The 21,012-nt window shown below is 41.3% G+C and overlaps 1 protein-coding gene across 1 annotated transcript in view; it reads left to right on the top strand.

The window, feature by feature from the left end:
* The window catches only part of LOC117521706 (receptor-type tyrosine-protein phosphatase F-like), a 535,666-nt gene that overhangs the window by 119,695 nt on the left and 394,959 nt on the right, over nt 1-21,012 (top strand). The window contains exon 2 of the mRNA XM_034183049.1: nt 10,726-10,821. The gene's annotated coding sequence lies outside the window, so the exon portion shown is untranslated. The remainder of the gene's footprint in view (nt 1-10,725; nt 10,822-21,012) is intronic.

Raw genomic sequence — 21,012 nt, 5'->3', positions numbered from 1 at the left:
TGATTTTTGAGACATATTGTTTTAAGTTTTCTGTCTTGAGGCTTTGATGTCTTCCTTGGTCTACCAGTATGTTTGCCTTTAACAACCTTCCCATGTTGTTTGTATTTGGTCCAGAGTTTAGACACAGCTGACTGTGAACAACCAACATCTTTTGCAACATTGCATGATGATTTACCCTCTTTTAAGAGTTTGATAATCCTCTCCTTTTTTTCAATTGACATCTCTCGTGTTGGAGCCATGATTCATGTCAGTCCAGTTGGTGCAACAGCTCTCCAAGGTGTGATCACTCCTTTTTAGATGCAGACTAAAGAGCAGATCTGATTTGATGCAGGTGTTAGTTTTGGGGATGAAAATTTACAGGGTGATTCCATAATTTATTCCTCAAAATTGAGTGAGTCCATATTTTTTTTTCCTTCTGCTTGGTCTAAAAAAGTAACCGTTACTGACTGCCACAATTTTTTTTTCCTGATTTCTTATAGTGTTTCTTAAAGCCAGAAAGTTGCCATTTGAAATGACTTTAGTTTTGTGTCATGTCTGTGATCTGCTTTTTTCTACAGAATTAAACAACTGAATGAACATCCTCCGAGGCCGGTGATTCCATAATTTTTGCCAGGGGTTGTATGTAAACCCTAGAGATGGTTGTGAAAATGAAAATTCCAGTAGATCAGCAGTTTCTGAAATACTCAGACCAGCCCGTCTGGCACCTACAGTCATGCCATGTTCAAAGTCACTTTTCTCCTTTATTCCCCATTTTGATGCTCAGTTTGAACTTCAGCGAGTCATCTTCACCACATCTAGATGCCTAAATGCGTTGAATTGCTACCATGTAATTGGCTTATTAGCTATTTGTGTTAGCAAGCAATTGAAGAGATGTACCTAATAATGTGGCAGATATGTGTGTGTGTGTATATACAGTGACATAAATTTTGTAATTTTGCCTCTTTACACCAACCAGCACAATAGAGTTTAAATGAAATAATCAAGATGTGTTTGTCGTGTTGACTTTAAGTTTTAATTCAGTAGGTTTCACAAAAATATCGCATGAATCATTTAGGGTAGAGCAGGTGGCTGAGTGGATAAGGAGCTGGCCTGTCAACCTGGGTTTGAATCCCACTCATGCTACCTGTCTGTGTCCTTGGACAACACAATCTACATTGTCTCAATCCACTCAGCTATAAATGAGTACCGGCCTTAGCTGGGGATGTAACCTGTGTTGGACTGGTGTCCCATCCAGGTATAGTTGTAGACTCTCACCTGCTTGACACTACGGAATCTATAGATGAGCACCGGCACCAGTGGGCCTCAGCGTTTATATAGATAGGACTTACCTATTCATGTCTGAATAAGTCCCTTCATTTTCAGGGCTCATAAATAATTGAACAAACAAAATATCAGGCTTATTTTTTTTTTTTATATAAATCACCACGTTTACAGCCAGCTTTATTTAACAAGTCGGGATGGACATGTCAACATTATCCTGGTGACGTATAGAATTTTGTGTTGTTTAAAGAGTGAAAGTATGCAACATTTCTTAAAGAAGCAATTAAGCAGCACATACCATCAGAGACGTTCCGTTCTGCTGCCTTGTTATCTCTTCTTTGATTCTGGTGTAGAGCATATTGCTTTTCTTTTTTTTTCTGGGGTTGGGTCAATTCAAGGAATTTACTTTGATGATCTCATAAAAATTCTGTCAACCCTCCTGTCTCCTACTACGATAAATCAGTCTCTCCCTTCTGTATTGTAACAGTAAAAAATTGCCAGAACTCAAGATTTCAAAGAAACTTACGACAGTAGGTGTTTAAGATTTGATACCAACTCAAAATTTTACATTTTGTAACAGTTTTACCAATACAGGTGCCACAATTAGTTGCTTAATCCCCAATAACAGTGACTAGTGTTGTGCAAAACGGCCGTGTTTTATCCTTGTCAGAGGTAAAGAAACATCCATTTTCTGTGTTGCTGCAGCAGGCAGCAGATGAAAATGTTCCCCTTTTGACGCTAAGTGCTTTTATGTCACTCATTGATGACTCCAAAAAGAAAACAAAGCATTCAGCACTCAGGGAGCTGCTGTTCAGTGACAGCCATATCAGCCACAAAACAAACAAGCAAACAAACACAAAAGGCTGAGCTCATTGATTGGAATGGAAAAGTATGGATGCTCCTAGCATGGAATGGAAAAGTATGGATGCTCCTAGCAAACAAATGCAAATAGATTAGATTAGATTAGATGGAACTTTATTGATCCCTTGGGGAGACATTGAGGTTCCAGCAGCATTGTATGGCAGCACACAGGGTAAGAAGCACACATAGTATCAAAAGTGAAAGTAAAAAAGAAAACAGTTTGCAAATATAAATACACATTATAAATACCAGACATACTGATCAATGCGGGTTTACTGGCTGCTACTGTTCCTCTCCTTCCCGTCCTCTGTCTTCCTGTTACTCCTCCTCCCCCCCGAGGCAGGAGTTGTACAGTCTGATGACCTGAAGGACAAAGGAGTTTTTCAGTCTGTTGGTCCTGCATTTGGGAAGGAGCAGTCTGTGGCTGAAGATGCTCCTCTGGTTGCTGATGATGGTGTGCTGAGGGTGACTGGCATCGGCCATAATGTCCACTGTTCTCTGCCACCATCACCAGAGAATCGAGCTTCATGTTAACCACGGAGCCAGCCCACCTGATGAGTTTGTCCAGCCTGGATGTGTCCTTCTTGGATGTGCTGCCGCCCCAGCACACCACAGTATAAAAGAGGATGCTGGCTACTACGGACTGGTATAACATCCACGGGAGTTTCCTGCAGATGTTAAATGGCCGTTGCCTCCTCAGGAAGTACAACTTGCTCTGTCCCTTCCTGTACAGGTGGTTGGTGTGGGTTGTCCAGTCCAGTTTGCTGTCTGGCCACAGCCTGAGGTACTTGTTGGAATTCCAGCCTCCACCTAAACTCTCTCAATCAGAACTGGTTGGAGTCTGGACTGGTCGCGGCCTTGTTCTGGACTTCCCAAAGTCAATGACCAGCTCCTTTGTCTTTGAGATGTTGAGCTGTAGATGGTTTGTGTGGCACCAAGAAGGAATGTCCTTCACTAAGCTCCTGTACTCCTCCTCTCTGTCATCCCTGATGCATCTAACAAAGGCTGTGTCATCTGCAAACTTCTGATCACAGTGTCAGAGGTGTTGTTCCTCAGCCTGACATACTGTGGCCTGTCAGTGAGGTAACTGGAGATCCAGGTGACCAGGCAGGGGTCGACTCGCATCCTGTTCAGTTTGTCCTGGAGCACAAGGGGCTGGATGGTTTTGAAGGCACTCATGAAGTCCAGGAAGAGAATCCTCACTGTGCCGTTTCCCTTATCCGAGTGCGAGTGGACTCGGTGTAGCATGTAGAGGATGACATCCTCCACACCAACACCTGTCTGATATGCAAACTGCAGACAGTCCTGGGCGTGTTGCACCTGGGGTTTTAGGAAGTCAAGGAAGAGCCGCTCCAACATTATCAGGTGTGAAGTGAGTGCCACTGGTCAGCGGTCATTCAGCTCGCTGGGCCAGTTCTTCTTAGGAACTGGAACGATGCATGAAGTCTTCCAGAGAGTGGACACTCTTCCTAGCTGCAGGCTAAGGTTGGAGATATGCCCAATATACAGGAACCCTCAGAGATTTCAGAGATCTCAGAGATTTCAGCTGTCAGTTTCCACTGTGAGGAACATAGTGAAGAAATGGAAGACCACAGGCATAGTACTAGTTAAGGCCCAAAGTGGGAGGCCAAGAAAAATGTCAGATAAGCTGAAGCGAAGGAAGGTGAGAACAGTCATCCCACGGACCTGCTCCAAAGACCTACAACATGATCTTGCTGCAGATCGTGTCTCTCTGCATTGTTCAACTATACAGCGCACTTTGCACAAAGAGATGCTGTATGATGCTGTAATGCAGAGGAAGCCTTTTCTGCGTACACGCCACAAACAGAGTCACTTGAGGTATGCTAAAGCACATTTGGACAAGCCGCTTCATTTTGGAATAAGGCGCTGTGGACTGATGAAACTAAAATTGAGTTATTTGGACATAACAAGGGGTGGTATGCATGGCTGAAAAAGAACACAGCATTCCAAGAAAAACACTTGCTACCTACAGTAAAATTTGGAGATGGTTCCTTCATGCTGTGGGGCTGTGTGGCCAGTGCAGGTACTGGGAATCTTGTTAAAGTTGAGGGTCACATGGATTTCAGTCAATATCAGCAGATTCTTGAGAACAATGTTCAAGAATCAGTGACAAAGTTGAAGTTGCGCAAAACAGTGACCCTAAACACTGCTCAAAATCTGCTAAGGCATTCATGCAGAGGAACAAGTACAATGTTCTGGAATGGCCATCTCAGTCCCCAGACCTGAATATTATTGAAAATCTGTGGTGTGATTTTAAGCAGCTGTCCATGCTCAGAAACCAACAAACCTGAGATGTTTTGTAAAGAAGAATGGTCCAAAATACCTTCAACCATAATCCAGACTCTCACTGGAAGCTATAGGGAGCATTTAGAGGCTGTTATTTCTGCAAAGGAGGATCTACTAAATACTGATATTTTTTTTTTCTGTTGGGGTGCCCAAATTTGCACCTGTCTAATTTTGTTTAAAGTATTATTGCATACATTCTGTAAATCCTATAAACTTCATTTCACTTCTCAAATATCACTGTGTTTGTCTGCTATATAATATATTTAACTGAAACTGCTGATCCAGACAACCAACGATTTATAAAGGAAAATCATGGAAATTATCAGGGGTGCCCAAACTTTGACATAGCACTGTATATATACACACACACACACACACACACACACACACACACACACACACACACACACACACACACACACACACACACACACACACACACACACACACTCATATATGTATTAAATGTTTTTATCAAAAAAGACTAAGCTGTCTCAACTGCAATGAGATGAAAATACATTCAATTCTCTTTTATTATAACTACACTAAAATTCAACTTTTAGATGACTAAAACATGACTAAATAATAAAAATGGTATGTGAATGACTAAATATGTCTAAAACTAAATAGGACATTTGACAAAAGACTAAATCTAAATTAGAAACCAGGTGAGGAAAATTAACGTTGGCTTTATGCTAGATGCCCTTCCTTATACAACAGCAGCTCTCCATGGAGAAACACGCTCTAGTATTCAGAAGCAGTCTCCCTACCAAGTGCTACTCTGCTTGACTTCTGAGATCTGACAGGATCAGGTGTGCTCAGAGCAGCACGGCTGTGGCAAGACTGGAACACAGTTCCATTTTAAAAATTCAAATATGCCACCAAGAACAGCAGCATGCATGCTGTACCTAAAACTACACCAACAGAAGGGGATAACTGTCTGAAGGCATCAAATCACACAGGAACCCCAGGTCCAACTACAGAACATGAAACTCCATAGCTGCAGCTATCAAAAAACAAACAAAAACAACAACAAAAAAACATTTTTGTAACAGACATTGTTCAAATAAATTGCATGTTTTCTGAGTTTAAGGCCCAACCCATTCATTATCCCACAAGAACGCCGTGGAAAACTTACTGTGGTTGATGGAGTTCTTGTAAGCTCAGTTTGGAAAAGCTGTTGTAACCAAGGCATGGATATATGCATGTGCATTGCATAGACTTTGACTGAAAATTTCACATCTGCCCAACAGTAATGTTCTGCTCAGCTCACGTTTCACTCCAAACTCAATATGGCTTGGTGGCCTAAAGAACATTACATAGGTTGTATCTCAATTTAGCAGCTGCATTTTTCTAAGGCTGCATTCATGGACCCCATACACCAGGGGTGCCCAACCTTTTTTGAACCAAGGTCTACTTCTAAAGTTGAAAGTGTATTGAGAGCTACCAAGCCATATTAAAAGCCATAGCATCGCCACAATATATTGTGTACCAACATAATAACACAATTTTTTGGCACAAACAAAGTTTTAATAATAATAATAATTATACCTTATTGAAGTAAATGTGCATGGAGCAAAGAATAAGCACAAGTAGGCCTAGGAATGACCCATAACAACAAATGATGCCATCGCCTTATTTGCTTAATTGTTTGTTTTTTTCCCCTTAATTTGTGCCCTTGACATACCTCTTTCATTTGGTTAAATTTTATGGTTATTTTTCTTTTCCTCTCCAGACAGTCGGCACGTGGTTTACTCAGGTTTATATTTGCACTGAAAGGCTTGCACCTTAACTTTTGTTGTACTGGTTACAATGACAATAAGAATCTGACGCTGTCGGAGAGGGGAATAACATTGTGGGAGGGACAAAAGGTGAGTAAAACACCCTACATATGTTTAGAAATACAAATGAACTTTCTTCTGTTGATTCCAGGACTTTGAACCAACAGAAGTGACCCAAAGAGACACTGTGGCGGAGTTGCTTGTTTTTTTTTTTTTTTCCTTTTGTTTGTTTGTTTTACCTCACTGCTGGCTGTCTGGCTCCTTTTCCGTGCGAGTGGAGGAGGCGGTCGGTCTCCTGTGAGCTTTGGGATGGCAACCCTCACTGCTCTTTGAAGAGAAATATATGCCTTCACATTAGAGTCTCCAAAAGTCTGTAACAACACCAGGAGAAGTCGCTAGATTTCTTGCTAGTCGCTTTGTTGAAAAAAAAAAAAATTCTCTGGAGGGGTCTAGTTACTAAATTAAGTGACAAAGTTGCTCTTCTTATTATTATTCTTCTGTAGTGGTGTTCTTCTTCTTCTTCTTTGACATATAACGGGAGCCGGTGTCCTTAATGGTGCATTGCTGCCATGTTCTGCATCAGTCCGTTCTAGCAGCACTTAAACCTCTCAGTGAGTCCAGATTTTTTTATTTTTCCATGTGATCAACTGGAACTCAGCACGCATTCGACCAGTCGATTGCGATCGACTGGTTGGGCACGCCGGCCACACACCATAGTGACGTGACTAGGCTGCCTCATCTTTCAGTCTCCTTGGAATGCGGCCCAAGAATGCAGGCTCATACAGTCCCATGAGTGTAATATTAATATATATATATAGTAGTGTTCAGAATAATAGTAGTGCTATGTGATTAAAAAGATTAATCTAGGTTTTGAGTATATTTCTTATTGTTACATGGGAAACAAGGTACCAGTAGATTCAGTAGATTCTCACAAATCCAACAAGACCAAGCATTCATGATATGCACACTCTTAAGGCTATGAAATTGGGCTATTAGTAAAAAAAAAAAAAGTAGAAAAAGGGGGGGGTGTTCACAATAATAGTAGTGTGGCATTCAGTCAGTGAGTTCGTCAATTTTTTGGAACAAACAGGTGTGAATCAGGTGTCCCCTATTTAAGGATGAAGCCAGCACCTGTTGAACATGCTTTTCTCTTTGAAAGCCTGAGGAAAATGGGACGTTCAAGACATTGTTCAGAAGAACAGTGTACTTTGATTAAAAAGTTGATTGGAGAGGGGAAAACTTACACATGTGCAAAAAATTATAGGCTGTACATCTACAATGATCTCCAATGCTTCAAAATGGACAAAAAAAACAGAGATGCATGGAAGAAAACAGAAAACAACCATCAAAATAGATATAAGAATAACCAGAATGGCAAAGGCTCACCCATTGATCAGCTCCAGGATGATCAAAGACAGTCTGGAGTTACCTGTAAGTGCTATGACAGTTAGAAGATGCCTGTGTGAAGCTAATTTATTTGCAAGAATCCCCCACAAAGTCCCTCTGTTGAATAAAAGACATGTGCAGAAGAGGTTACAATTTGCCAAAGAACACATCAACTGGCCTAAAGAGAAATGGAGGAATATTTTGTGGACTAATGAGAGTAAAATTGTTCTTTTGGGGTCCAAGGGCCGCAGACAGTTTGTGAGATGACCCCCAAACTCTGAATTCAAGCCACAGTTCACAGTGAAGACAGTGAAGCATGGTGGTGCAAGCATCATGATATGGGCATGTTTCTCCTACTATGGTGTTGGGCCTATACGAGGTCTGTGAGAAAAGAATCCGACCTTTTTATTTTATGCAAAAAATATATGGATTTGATTCATATGTTTTTACGTCAGCCAAGCTTGAACCTTCGTGCGCATGCGTGAGTTTTTCCACGCCTGTTGGTTGCATCATTCGCCTGTTGGCAGTCTTTGAGTGAGCACTGGTCCACCCCTCTCGTCGTTGTTTCATTGCGAGGAAATGGCGGAATGATTTGGGCTTTTTTTCCATCAGACTTTTTTCAGAAACTGTTAGAGACAGGCAGCTGGAAACCATTCGAAAAATTTATCTGGCTTTCGGTGAAAATTTTACGGGCTTCACAGAGAATGAGTGTTACTACAGCTTTAAGGACAGCCCACAATGGCGCACGGCGTACCGCGCTCCGAGCCGCCATCGAGAGGCAGAAACCACCACATCATTTCTAAACGGATCGCTGTGTGGAGCCGGGACCGTCGTGTGCAATTTCTCTGGTTATCACAAGAGCTGGACATCAGCCATTTTCTGGCAGATTTCACTTTTAACAAGAGATTTTGTCATGGTAAGCCGCGCATCATGACCGATTCGCTGATGAAGCGAGACAAAGGAACACCTCCGTTTCGGAGTGTTAAAGGACAAGTTGGGACATGCCTATCTCGGCTTTCAGTGCTTACCAGTCGAGTGAGTATAAGAGAAATTGTGGAGAGCTGGGCTTGTCCCAACTTGTCCTCTAACACTCCGAAACGGAGGTGTTCCTTTGTCTCGCTTCATCAGCGAATCGGTCGTGATGCGTGAAGCCTCCGCGCGGCTTTCCATAACAAAATCTCTTGTTAAAAGTGAAATCTGCCGGAAAATGGCTGATGTCCAGCTCTTGTGATAACCAGAGAAATTGCACACGACGGTCCCGGCTCCACACAGCGATCCGTTTAGAAATGATGTGGTGGTTTCTGCCTCTCGATGGCGGCTCGGAGCGCGGTGCGCCGTGCGCCATTGTGGGCTGTCCTTAAAGCTGTAGTAACACTCCTTATTCTCTGTGAAGCCCGTAAAATTTTCACCGAAAGCCAGATAAATTTTTCGAATGGTTTCCAGCTGCCTGTCTCTAACAGTTTCTGAAAAAAGTCTGATGGAAAAAAAGCCCAAATCATTCCGCCATTTCCTCGCAATGAAACAACGACGAGAGGGGTGGACCAGTGCTCACTCAAAGCCTGCCCACAGGCGAATGACGCAACCGACACGCGTGGAAAAACTCACGCATGCGCACGAAGGTTCAAGCTTGGCTGACGTAAAAACATATGAATCAAATCCATATATTTTTTGCATAAAATAAAAAGGTCGGATTCTTTTCTCACAGACCTCGTATATCGCATACCAAGTATCATGGATCAGTTTGGATATGTCAAAATACTTGAAGAGGTCATGTTGCCTCATGCTGAAGAGGACATGCCCTTGAAATGGGTGTTTCAACAAGACAATGACCCCAAGCACACTAGTAAAAGAGCAAAATCTTTGTTCCAAACCAACAAAATTAATGCCTCGCAGATGTGAAAAAAATCATGAAAAACTGTGGTTATACAACTAAGTACTAGTTTAGTGATTCACAGGATTGCTAAAAAAGCAGTTTGAACATAATAGTTTTGAGTTTGCAGCGTCAACAGCAGATGCTACTATTATTGTGAACACCCCCTTTTCTACTTTTTTTTTTACTAATAGCCCAATTTCTTAGAGTGTGCATATCATGAATGCTTGGTCTTTTTGGATTTCTGAGAATCTACTGAATCTACTGGTACCTTGTTTCCCATGTAACAATAAGAAATATACTCAAAACCTGGATTAATCTTTTTAGTGACATAGCACTACTATTATTCTGAACACTACTGTGTGTGTGTGTGTGTATGTGTGTATATATATATATATATATAATATGGTGTAACTGTTAAAATAATAAAAATAAAAACATACTTTCGAACTTTGTATGTAAAATTGTAAATAAGCAATGTTTATAAGGCAAGTATAAATAGTAAGTACTGATAAGTGATTGCTAAATTACAGGTTATGCACACTACGCTAGCTTGTTGTGTGCAGCTGTCAAGGTTGCCAGATGACGGGGTGGGGGTTTGAAAATCTAATGATGCAATTGCAAAATACTCAGTGGGCTAGACTGTCTCATTTCAGAGTGGTGTGTTTGACCTCTGCTGCCTGTGAACGTTAGATCTTCGAGGGTAACAGCCTTTGAAGGGTGCAGCCCCTAAATTCAGGCACAGCCACAGTTTACATAACCAATTAATATGTTTCATACAGCTTACCCAGCAGTCACAGTTAGACTACGCAATTTCAAGTTTTGATTGCATTTATGCAGGTTTCCACTGTGAGTGATGTTTGATGGGAATGCTACTGTGTCCGACATAATAAAATTACTGGTGCAACATTTACAGAAAAGTTATTCTTGGCCTTTTCAACTATGACACAGTGGAGTCAAACTGGGGGCAAAGTGAAAGCATAAATTGCATGTCTCAAAGGGAGCTTTAGCATCATTTACTCTGTCAACTACTGATTAAATTTAAAGCAGACGCTAATCCCACCAAGTGTTGTTTGCATGCATATAATGCTTTTTATGTTTTTAATGCAGAGGCTTGTATCTTTTGCTCTCCACAAATTCTCATTTTTAATTAATCAGGTTGACACATAAATACAAGGACAGAGTGTTGTCACCCCAGCCCCCCCCCCAGCCCCTTTCCTAGTAGCAGATCTGTGAATATGTTTTTCTGTGTTCCTGTAGGCTTCTCTAAGGACTGAGATCCTTGTTTGCAGTTTACATAGACGTTTGACAAACCTGACACCAGGAGATGGATTTCCCAGCCAGCGCAGCTCTGAGGTAATGGGACTGTAAAGCGTAACAAATGGTAGCGCCAGTACAGAGCTGGCTCTGCTGGAAGTGCAGGTGGTCCTCCAGTCCCCTTGTCAAACTCACCACTGCTCCTCCGAAGTGGCCACATGGAGTTGGGTGAGATTATTTTGGAGTTCAGGTTACAGAGCAGCTCTTTCACTCCCCATTAGTCACACTCCAATTTTTGTGATGGGGATTTTTTTTTTTTTCTTTGACTGTTCCCTCACATTTTGGTAAACGTATACACAGCCTTTCTCCTCAGACGTGAAAGGTCACAGCATGTTTTTGTAATTTCGTGTCTGCTCTGATTATTTTCATCTTAACTGCGCTGCTGTGCCTGTGGAAAGCCAGTGCCATTTAGACTTTAATTTTAGAAGTTATGGCCCTTGCTCCAGTCCACATAGATCACAAGTAAAAGGATTGAGCAGGAAACGTTGCTGCCATTCAAGGATTGGAGTTTCGGTTTGTACAAATCTTCTCTCGGATCGAGCCAATGTTGTGTATTGATTTGACTTTATTGCCTATTTGCACTTGCAAATGCAAACAGACTTGTTATTTGATCTGAAAAGTGGTGCTGTATTTTTTTTTTGTCTGCCAGCATTATTGCAAAAGAAGACTGCGACATAATTTTTTTTTTTCTTCTATGAATCCAGATTGTAAGCACACATTAATGTGAATCCATACGGACGGTATGCCATACGTGTGAGCTAATAGTTTAGCATCGGTCTAACATGGCAGCCTAATTATTTTTAATTAAGATTTGCTGTAGCCGACCAGCTTGTTAGTCAAAAAATTTGAGTCTTCCTTTGCCCCAGAGACAACGCTCATTCCCATACTTGTTTTATTGAGTAACTGTTTAGCTACTTGATTTAAATTGCCAATTTAGTCCAGGCTATTTGACACATAGACTAATTTGCATTGTCACTTAAGGGACACAGGGTTGGTTTAATTCAGCAGTGAACGTATTTTGCTGCCATGGTGGCTTATCCACCCACAAGTATTTGCCATCTGGTGACACAATTTCAAAACCTCTCCCCAGGACAGCGCTCTCAGAAAAGTTATTTTCCCCAAGATTTTATTTTTTATTACCACATTAATATAGACCCTGTCAGTGGTGTGCAGTATAATACAGTAGTCCTATAATAAATGCTGTGTTTGCTGCAGTTATAGGGCTCAGTTATAGCTGAGGTTTTCAAGACTGCAGCCATTCCTGTTAATTTATTATTTTAATGTTTTTGTGTTTACTTGTATGACTGTATACAGGTGTTATGAATGCTGTGTACTTCAACATTTGTACTTGGAGTAAACCAATTCAAATAGACCGCCACAGCAAATATTTGTCTTTGAACTGAGTTCCTAAGCGTAACTGTTCCTTGTGATTGGCCGAGCGTGTGAGGTTATAATGAAGTCAGACAACGAGTGATGAGTGGACCTGCAGTGATTCTGTAAGATTGACTGTATATTGAACTCTGAAATTTTGGATTATGATAGATATAGTTGAGGACCAGCGAAACTCCTTTTTTGAGCCAGGGTTTCAATGACTTCCTCGACTCAGGCATCAGAAGTGTGTCTGCCTTTGAGATCGAGAGATGCCTGGCAAGAGCTTATGTACTCATGGAGTCTGTGGACAGAGATGTTTGGTGATGCTTATACCATTGCAGGAAAATGAAGGGTCCTGGTGTTTCCCATGTTACTGTATGGTTGTGAGACTTGATCATTAATCAGTGGCCAAAGGCGGCGACTACATGTCTTTGGTACGCTGCCTCTTTGGAGGATCTTTGGTATCGTTGGAAGGACTTTGTGTCAAACGAATGGTTACTTAGTGAGACTAAGATCAGGGGTGTCATTTGCATTTTGAGGGAATGTCTGGTATGATATTTTTTTGCCATGTGGTATTTTTCTCTGGGTGCGATCCAGTTTGCAGGTGCTTGAGAGTTGAGGACTTTAGTGGCTGGAGAATGACAAGGCGTTGCTCACATTTCATCTGGACACTACAGATGAAGGGTTACTTTCAAGAGGTGTGGATGGACTGGTTGTCTGCCTCGGTTGTTGCCATCCAAGACCCAAGGCAGGTTTGCAGTGTGGTTGATGCTTCCAGAACTGACCTTGAATCTTTTAACATGACAATTTAAAGTCTTTTTTTTTCTCCCCAGTATGTGTTATTTTAAAGAGGAATATTGGCACAGTACCTTGTCTTTACCTAAGCCTGCACTCGTAAAGGCCCAGTCACACGGCACTTAACGAAGGGTGACGAAGCCCTGACGAAACAAGAAACCTGGACTTTCATTGACTTTCATTGGCATCGTTTAACCTTCGCGCAGCTTCGTTCCTGCAGCTGGCACTTTGTCAGGATTTTTAAATTGTTGAAAAATTTGAACGAAGGGCAACGAAAACCTCAATTCGTCTGTGTTTCGTTTTGCTGTTGTTCTTGACGTTTTTTAATCGTTTGTGTAGTTTTTGTAACGTTATTGTTTAATTTGACTTCGTTGGAGCACAGTGCAGAAGCCGGTTTGTGAGCGCTGAGGCTGCTGCTGCTTCACGTACCGTTGGAAATTACAGGGCACACACAGCCTATTTGCTTGGATTTTTTTTTATCTGTGTGGGGGGTCACCTTCAATGGGCTCAGGCACCTTAAATAGGCCAGAATTAATCTTTTGTGTGGATATAATTAATTATTTTGCCACAAGCAACTGTTGAATTTGAAACAACAAAAAAGTTGTGTAATTTCCGACGGTACTTGAATGCAGCATTAGCAGTAGGAGCAGCTGCTGCGTGCGCTTATTATTTTGTATTAAATATAACAAAATGAGTGTAGGAATGATAATCCAGTCCTTCTGTACATGTGGCAACGGGTGGATGAATCAAAATGATGATATAAAGAGCTGTTCTGAAGGCAGTGATCAGCTGGTCGAAATAACCGCACAGGTGAGTCAATGCGCGCGTTCACACGCACTGATTAATTTACTGCTCTGATATATTCAATCATCTTTACATTTATATTTATTCTCCCCTTTGACAGTTTTCTGTAATAAATCAATATATATGGCTTAGAACATAATACAGTGATACAGCAGTGACCACAGCACACTTTTTTGTTTTTTTTAAATTGGAGGAAGACGGAGCGTGCAGCGTGTCGACAGACAGTGAGGGTTCTGATAATGATGGAGATGGTCCCTCTTTTGTTCTGGAAGAGGAACCAGAGCAGGTGGTCCACTGATGTGCACACAGATCTCCACAGCTTCTGTTTGCAGTTTCTCCAGGACTCAGGCGCTATGAGCTCTGTCCCAGCGCCGAGTCCTGGAACTCAGAGATGCAGACGCACACTGCTCCAGCTGTGGCTCCAGGCGCGTTTCGTTAAAGCGTCGAGATCGTGAGCTTCGGTTTTGTTAAGTTCCTCTTTCGTCCCTTTTGCGCTCTTGCTTCGCAGACTGTTCGGTGATAAAAGCTCTTTTGTTCACCTTTTCTCAACGAATTGTGACGTTTTTTACTTTTTCCCTTCGTTCATTAATCGTCGTGTGCCATGTGACTGGGCCATTAGGTAAGGACGTATACGTACAGCACACTTTTTGTTTGAATGTTATTTCTGGAGCCTTGTTGCTTATCACAGGGTTCTGACAGCTACTTCACCCACTGTTGCTTGTGTTCTACAGATTTAATTATAATGGATTCACTGTATAGGATACATCATGCTGACTACTGTGTGTGAAGAAGAAATAATTTATTCATGCTGTCAATACTGTACTTGTTCAGTGACACTGAAAAGCTTCTTACCTGATCAACACTGGACTAAAATAAAAATGACAGTTGTTTTTCCGTGATAATAGTTGCTGAATTTGGAGTTATTACTATCATTTAGATATTTAATATAAAGTGGTGTTTGGTAGTTTTATCTGATCACTTATATATTTGTCAGGTTTTACCTTTTTTGATAAAATGAGAAAACGAATGGCCAAATTTGTATCAGTACCAGAACCCACGCGGAATACTTTTAAGATAAATGATTTCCAAAAACTTGGTCTGTGGCCACCTCGTTTTCGGAAATGAAATAAACTGACAAGCAAGCTGATTACAAGCTCCATGTAACTTCTAAACCACATTTGTTGAGAGAGATGGAGAGAGAAAGAATTAGCATCTGCTCTGTGAAGGTTATTTTAAGTTATAGAACGTAGCCACCATCAATCACCCAGAAAAAACTGTTTACTTATCTGATTTTGTACATTTCTGATGGAAATGGTCTGACTTTCTCACTGACTGTCCCACCTGCTCCTAATCCATCATCCATTCAGCATCTGCTTACCCTTCAGCAAGTGGCAGACACATCTATGGGATATTACATAGGCAAAATAAAGTTACTTTTTGAATGATTTGGTGCATCAGAATTCCCCAGATTTTAATGCATTTGTCGTTATGTGCCCTTTTAATTTGGTGATTTGCAAGATGACAACATTAATTATGTTATTGTGTTAACCTATCAATTCACTCATTGTATTTTAGAGGTCACACTTTTCCAAAGCCTAGGAACATCCCCAAACAGAAACATCACAGTGTCATTAAAGTAGTTCCTGTAAATGTTATTCCAGAGTGCTAGTCGGCTCCACTCTATTCACCAACCTTCCAACGGCTCTTTGGCACTGGTTTTATGATGGCTACTTTGTAGTTAGGTGACTACACGTGAATTCACTTCTGAGTTCATGTGGATTTTTACCATCCTTGTGTGCAGCATTTATGAACTAAACAAATAAAATGAGATATAAATATGTATTTAATGTGTCAATCATTAGTTTGGCAGTAGAATTTCAACATGGCTTGCCCACCCTCCCCGAGTGCCACCAGATTACACATTTCACAAAACTTCCAAGGCCAGATTATGCTGGTTTTTCATCGGGGTTGCCCAACACGAGAGGTCGAAGCTGCAAAGTATTTACAATATATTTCCCTTCACATATACTGCAGCGCCACCAAAATGTCCCATGGGCCTTGACCTTCAACAGGACTAGCTACACTGAGAAAATGGTGACTGTAATTGCAAAACCGAGGGAAGAGTTATGCAACAAACAAGACCCTTTGGTGTGTCTGTCTGTTTGTCTGTATCTGTTTATCTAGCTATCTATAGTTAGACAGATTAATGCAAGAGCTGTCCATTTCACATTTTTCTTTACCAAGCAAATCGGTATTTTGCTTATTTGTATGCATTGGGTAGCATCCGGCTGCTGTTCACTTTTGCTCAATAACTTAACCTTGATTAACTCCATATTGACATCACAACAGCTTGGGCGGAAGCTTAAAGATCAGCTTTAACTTTTATGTTCCTGCATGTTATCGTCTTCTCAGAGAATGTTTGGAGACAGTTTCATGGCTGTTTGTCTTCACAGTTCTACATTGCCATTCATGGCAGAAACTGAAATGTAAAACATTGGTTGCATCATCAACTATCAGGTTCAAACACCTGACACGTGATCCAGTCTCAAAATCCACTTTTACATTTTTATGACAATTGACTCAGATGTTGGCATAGTTTGAGCCACAGCGAAGGTGTTACCTGTGCTTCTGTTGCTTGCTGCTACATACAGTGGTCCCCCTCATTAGTGGGCCACTCTCGCGAGTGGCCATCCCGCATATGCAGCCATATTTCGACTGCAACAATGGTCTTTCTATTGATTTCACCTCTCAAGATCAGCCACCCCTCAAATGCGCCCAGCGGCCCACTCAACAGGATAAAAATCGGCTCAGTAACGGCCATTCCACGTAAATTCCCAACCAGGTTTTCCCAAGGAAGTCGCGTCCAAATTCTCCCGCAAGTGTGAGCTCACAAGATTACTCCAGTAAACAAAAGAACAAAGAAAAATGGCTCCCACTGGCAAAACCCCTGCATCTCGGAAAATAAAAGCTTTAATGTTGGAAGAAAAGTGAAAGACATTTGTTTGAATGAGAAAGGAGAAGGTTTCCTGAAAGTTAGCTGTTGATGTTGATGTTGGTGCCATTAATGAGGTATAACCTAGAGGTATTACCTAGATTTACAGAACAGAATTTGATAGTATCTCACTAGGTTTGCTGAGAAACTCGTAACATCTACAAAAAGCACAACCTGTTTATTTAATCCTATACCAAGAAAACTGTTTAAGGACCTGTGGCCCACTCTTGGGCCGACTGTGCTGGAAATTGTTAATCAACTTCTGGATTTGTTACTAAATGTTTCAAATCTGCAGTGATTAAAACATTACTTAAGAAATCTAATCTTGACCCTAGTGTATTTAAAAACTAAAGGCTGATATCAAATTATCATTTTGCTCTAAAATTCTGGAAGAAGTGTTTTCACAGCAGCTCATGGACTATCTTAATGAGAATAATATTTTTGAGCCACTGTAGTCTGCTTTTAGAAAATATCATTCCACAGAGACAGCTCTCACTAAAGTGGTGAATGATCTTCTGCTTGCAATGGATTTGGACACCACTATGGTTCTGGTGCTGTTAGATCTTAGTGCTGTGTTTGATACCGTGGATCATCATATTCTACTCGATAGGCTGGAGAATCATTTGGGGATTACTGGGAGTGCCCTTGCATGGTTGACGTCATACCTGACCAGTCGTCCTCACTGTGTTTTGTACAGTAACACTACTAACTAACACCACTAATTTGGGGTTCCACAGGGTCGGTCGTCTTAGGCCCCCTGCTTTTCTCCCTTTATATAGCACCCCTTGTTCACATATTGCGGTGTTTTGTGATGACATTTCACTGCTATGCTGATGATACTCAGTTTCAGTACCCTTAGAAGATTGCCTTGCATCAGTGAGAAGCTGGATGTCTAGCAATGTCCTACTTTTAAACTCTGATAAGACTGAAATGATGGTTCTTGGTCATATTCTGTAGAGACTTTCAGTTCCAGACTTGAGACTTATTTTCCCTTTCGTATGGCTAGCATACTGGCATAGTGTATTACTATGCTTTTTAAATTCATTTTATTAGGAACCGGTCCGTGCCGCGGCCTCAACTTTATCTAAATTCTGGGTCTTTTAGTGAAGCTTAGGGCTAGTGGCCGGCGATCATCTTAGTATTTTTCTTCTTGTTGCTTAATGCTGACAAATTATACTATATTTGTTGTCTTTCCGATGCCTGATTGTTTTTTTTTTTTCTCTCTGTTTGAGGTGCGGCTCCATCCAGAGATGGATGTGGTATCTGTTCCTGAAACCCTCCTGTCCTGTGCACCGCCAACATTTCCTGCATATTCGTTTTGTGAATTGTTTTGTAATTTCTGTCGGTAGCATGTCCCAAGCAGAGGTTCCTTCCTTTGAGTCTGGTCTGCTTGAGATTTCTTCCTCAGAGGGAGGTTTTCATTACCACTGCCACCTGTGTCCTTGCTCTGGGGTTGGTAAGGTTAAATCTTACTTGTGTGAAGCACCTTGAGGCAGCCTTGTTGTGATTTGGTGCTATATAAATGAAAATAAATTGAAAATCGATTTCAGTGTTGGTAAAATGCAGATAAACAGCATTCATACCAACGCTGAAGATGCACTGCAGTTAGAAACTCTTGTGTCATGTCGTGTTGGTAATGGATGAAGTTTCCAAGGCATCAGATGTTGCCAGGCAAGTTAAAGATTTTATGGACTTAACTGTTTTGTGGAGTGATCTTGTTTAGATTGTATATAATTTTTGTGACTTTAAAGGACACAATTCTTGTGCTGTGATGTTTTGAGCTAAGGGCCCTGTCCCACTGGTGTTTAAGAGGATTTGCGTATGGATTGCACACAAAATTGGCTTATATTCGCATAACATCCGCAATATCAAATCAAAATCAAATCAAATCAGTTTTATTTATATAGCGCCAAATCACAACAAACAGTTGCCCCAAGGCGCTTTATATTGTAAGGCAAAAGCCATACAATAATTACAGAAAAACCCCAACGTCAAAACGACCCCCTGTGAGCAAGCACTTGGCGACAGTGGGAAGGTAAAACTCCCTTTTAACAGGAAGAAACCTCCTGCAGAAACAGGCTCAGGGAGGGGCAGTCTTCTGCTGGGACTGGTTGGGGCTGAGGGGAGAGAATCAGGAAAAAGACATGCTATAGAAGAGAGCAGAGATCAGTCACTAATGATTAAATGCAGAGTGATGCATACAAAGCAAAAAGAGAAAGAAACACTCAGTGCATCATGGGAACCCCCCAGCAGTCTAAGTCTATAGCAGCATAACTAAGGGATGGTTCAGGGTCGCCTGATCCAGCCCTAACTATAAGCTTTAGCAAAAAGAAAAGTTTTAAGCCTAATCTTAAAAGTAGAGAGGGTGTCTGTCTCCCTGATCCGAATTGGAAGCTGGTTCCACAGGAGAGGAGCCTGAAAGCTGAAGGCTCTGCCTCCCATTCTACTCTTAAAAACCCTAGGAACTACAAGTAAGCCTGCAGTCTGAGAGCGAAGTGCTCTATTGGGGTGATATGGTACTTTGAGGTCCCTAAGATAAGATGGGACCTGATTATTCAAAACCTTATAAGTAAGAAGAAGAATTTTAAATTCTAGTCTAGAATTAACAGGAAGCCAATGAAGAGAGGCCAATATGGGTGAAATATGCTCTCTTCTTCTAGTCCCCACCAGTACTCTAGCTGCAGCATTTTGAATTAACTGAAGGCTTTTCAGGGAACTTTTAGGACAACCTGATATAATGAATTACAATAGTCCAGCCTAGAGGAAATAAATGCATGAATTAGTTTTTCAGCATCACTCTGAGACAAGACCTTTCTAATTTTAGAGATATTGCACAAATGCAAAAAAGCAGTCCTACATATTTGCTTAATATGCGCATTGAAGGACATGTCCTGATCAAAAATGACTCCAAGATTTCTCACAGTATTACTAGAGGTCAGGGTAATGCCATCCAGAGTAAGGATCTGGTTAGACACCATGTTTCTAAGATTTGTGGGGCCAAGTACAATAACTTCAGTTTTATCTGAATTTAAAAGCAGGAAATTAGAGGTCATCCATGTCCTTATGTCTGTAAGACATTCCTGCAGTTTAACTAAATATGCGTGCATGTTTAACTGCAATATGCGTGAAACATGCTTGCATGAGTCGGCCGACACCGCACATGTCCGCAGTTATCTGTAGGGGGACGTTTTTCCGTTACCAGGATTTTTGAGCTGCACAAAATTTTGGCTGCGGATGACATCTGCCTTACATACTCAGTACATACTCAATCTGTGCGCTGTATATTCGCCGTCATCTGCTGATATCCGCAACTGACAGGGATTTGCGGCTTGGCAGCGGACTGGGACAGTGTGTAAAACGGATATTTTGCGTGCCCATCATGTCCACATCACGAACTAAAATAAGTTGTAGCAGTGCATATATATTGGCCACGAATAAAGCGTTTTATTACGTCTGCTTTGCATCTGATTTGCAGCAGATGCAAATCAGATGCGCTGTGTTCACAGTTGGATGCCGTTCTTTGTTCTATGGACGTTGCGTATATAAAATAATTATTTCGTGGTGGATTAATCATTTTATTCTGCAAATTGCCTGTTGAAAACGGCTCTAATCACCTCCTGAATCAGAGGAAGCTGCAGCTGGGCAGTTCGGCTGCAGCTGCAGAAAGTATTTTGAGCCATCTAAAAAGGTAATTATTTGACTTGTTTTCATTGTCAGGGCTTGATAAAACAATTGTGTGTTTTTTCCTTCTTGTCTGCAGCTGTTACAGTATTTCTTGCTATGTTTATAACAGTTTTACCTTCTTATTATAATGGTACAGACGAGCTGCGCTCTGATGTGATCCGCTGATGTCACCACTCGCCCTGTTCACTGCTTCTTTACTCCAATCAACTTGTCCAAGTCCAGCAAATGCTCCAGAGGCTGTATTGTTGGTATGAATAGTGATGCTGAAAGGAGTGAGTGTGCTTCATTTATGACCACAATGCAGATGCCGTGCACGCGCAACACGTGCGCGATGCATCATAATATACCCGTAATACTGCCGTGATAATCGCAATGCGTCTGATCCTTTTCCTCACTACATGCGTTATACAACCATGATTGTTCATCATATATTCACTATACATTATTAATATATCTGTAATTCATACTGGGACATTTGTCATTTTTGGCCATTTTTGTTGCGGACGACAACAAACGTACTTTGTGTACTCAATTCATGCGCAATTAATCCTCTCCCCAGTGGGACCGGGCCCTAAGATTGAGTG

The sequence above is a fragment of the Thalassophryne amazonica genome, chromosome 12, assembly GCF_902500255.1.
Source record: "Thalassophryne amazonica chromosome 12, fThaAma1.1, whole genome shotgun sequence".
Lineage (NCBI taxonomy): Eukaryota > Metazoa > Chordata > Actinopteri > Batrachoidiformes > Batrachoididae > Thalassophryne > Thalassophryne amazonica.
This window is presented reverse-complemented; position numbering and strand designations above follow the sequence as displayed.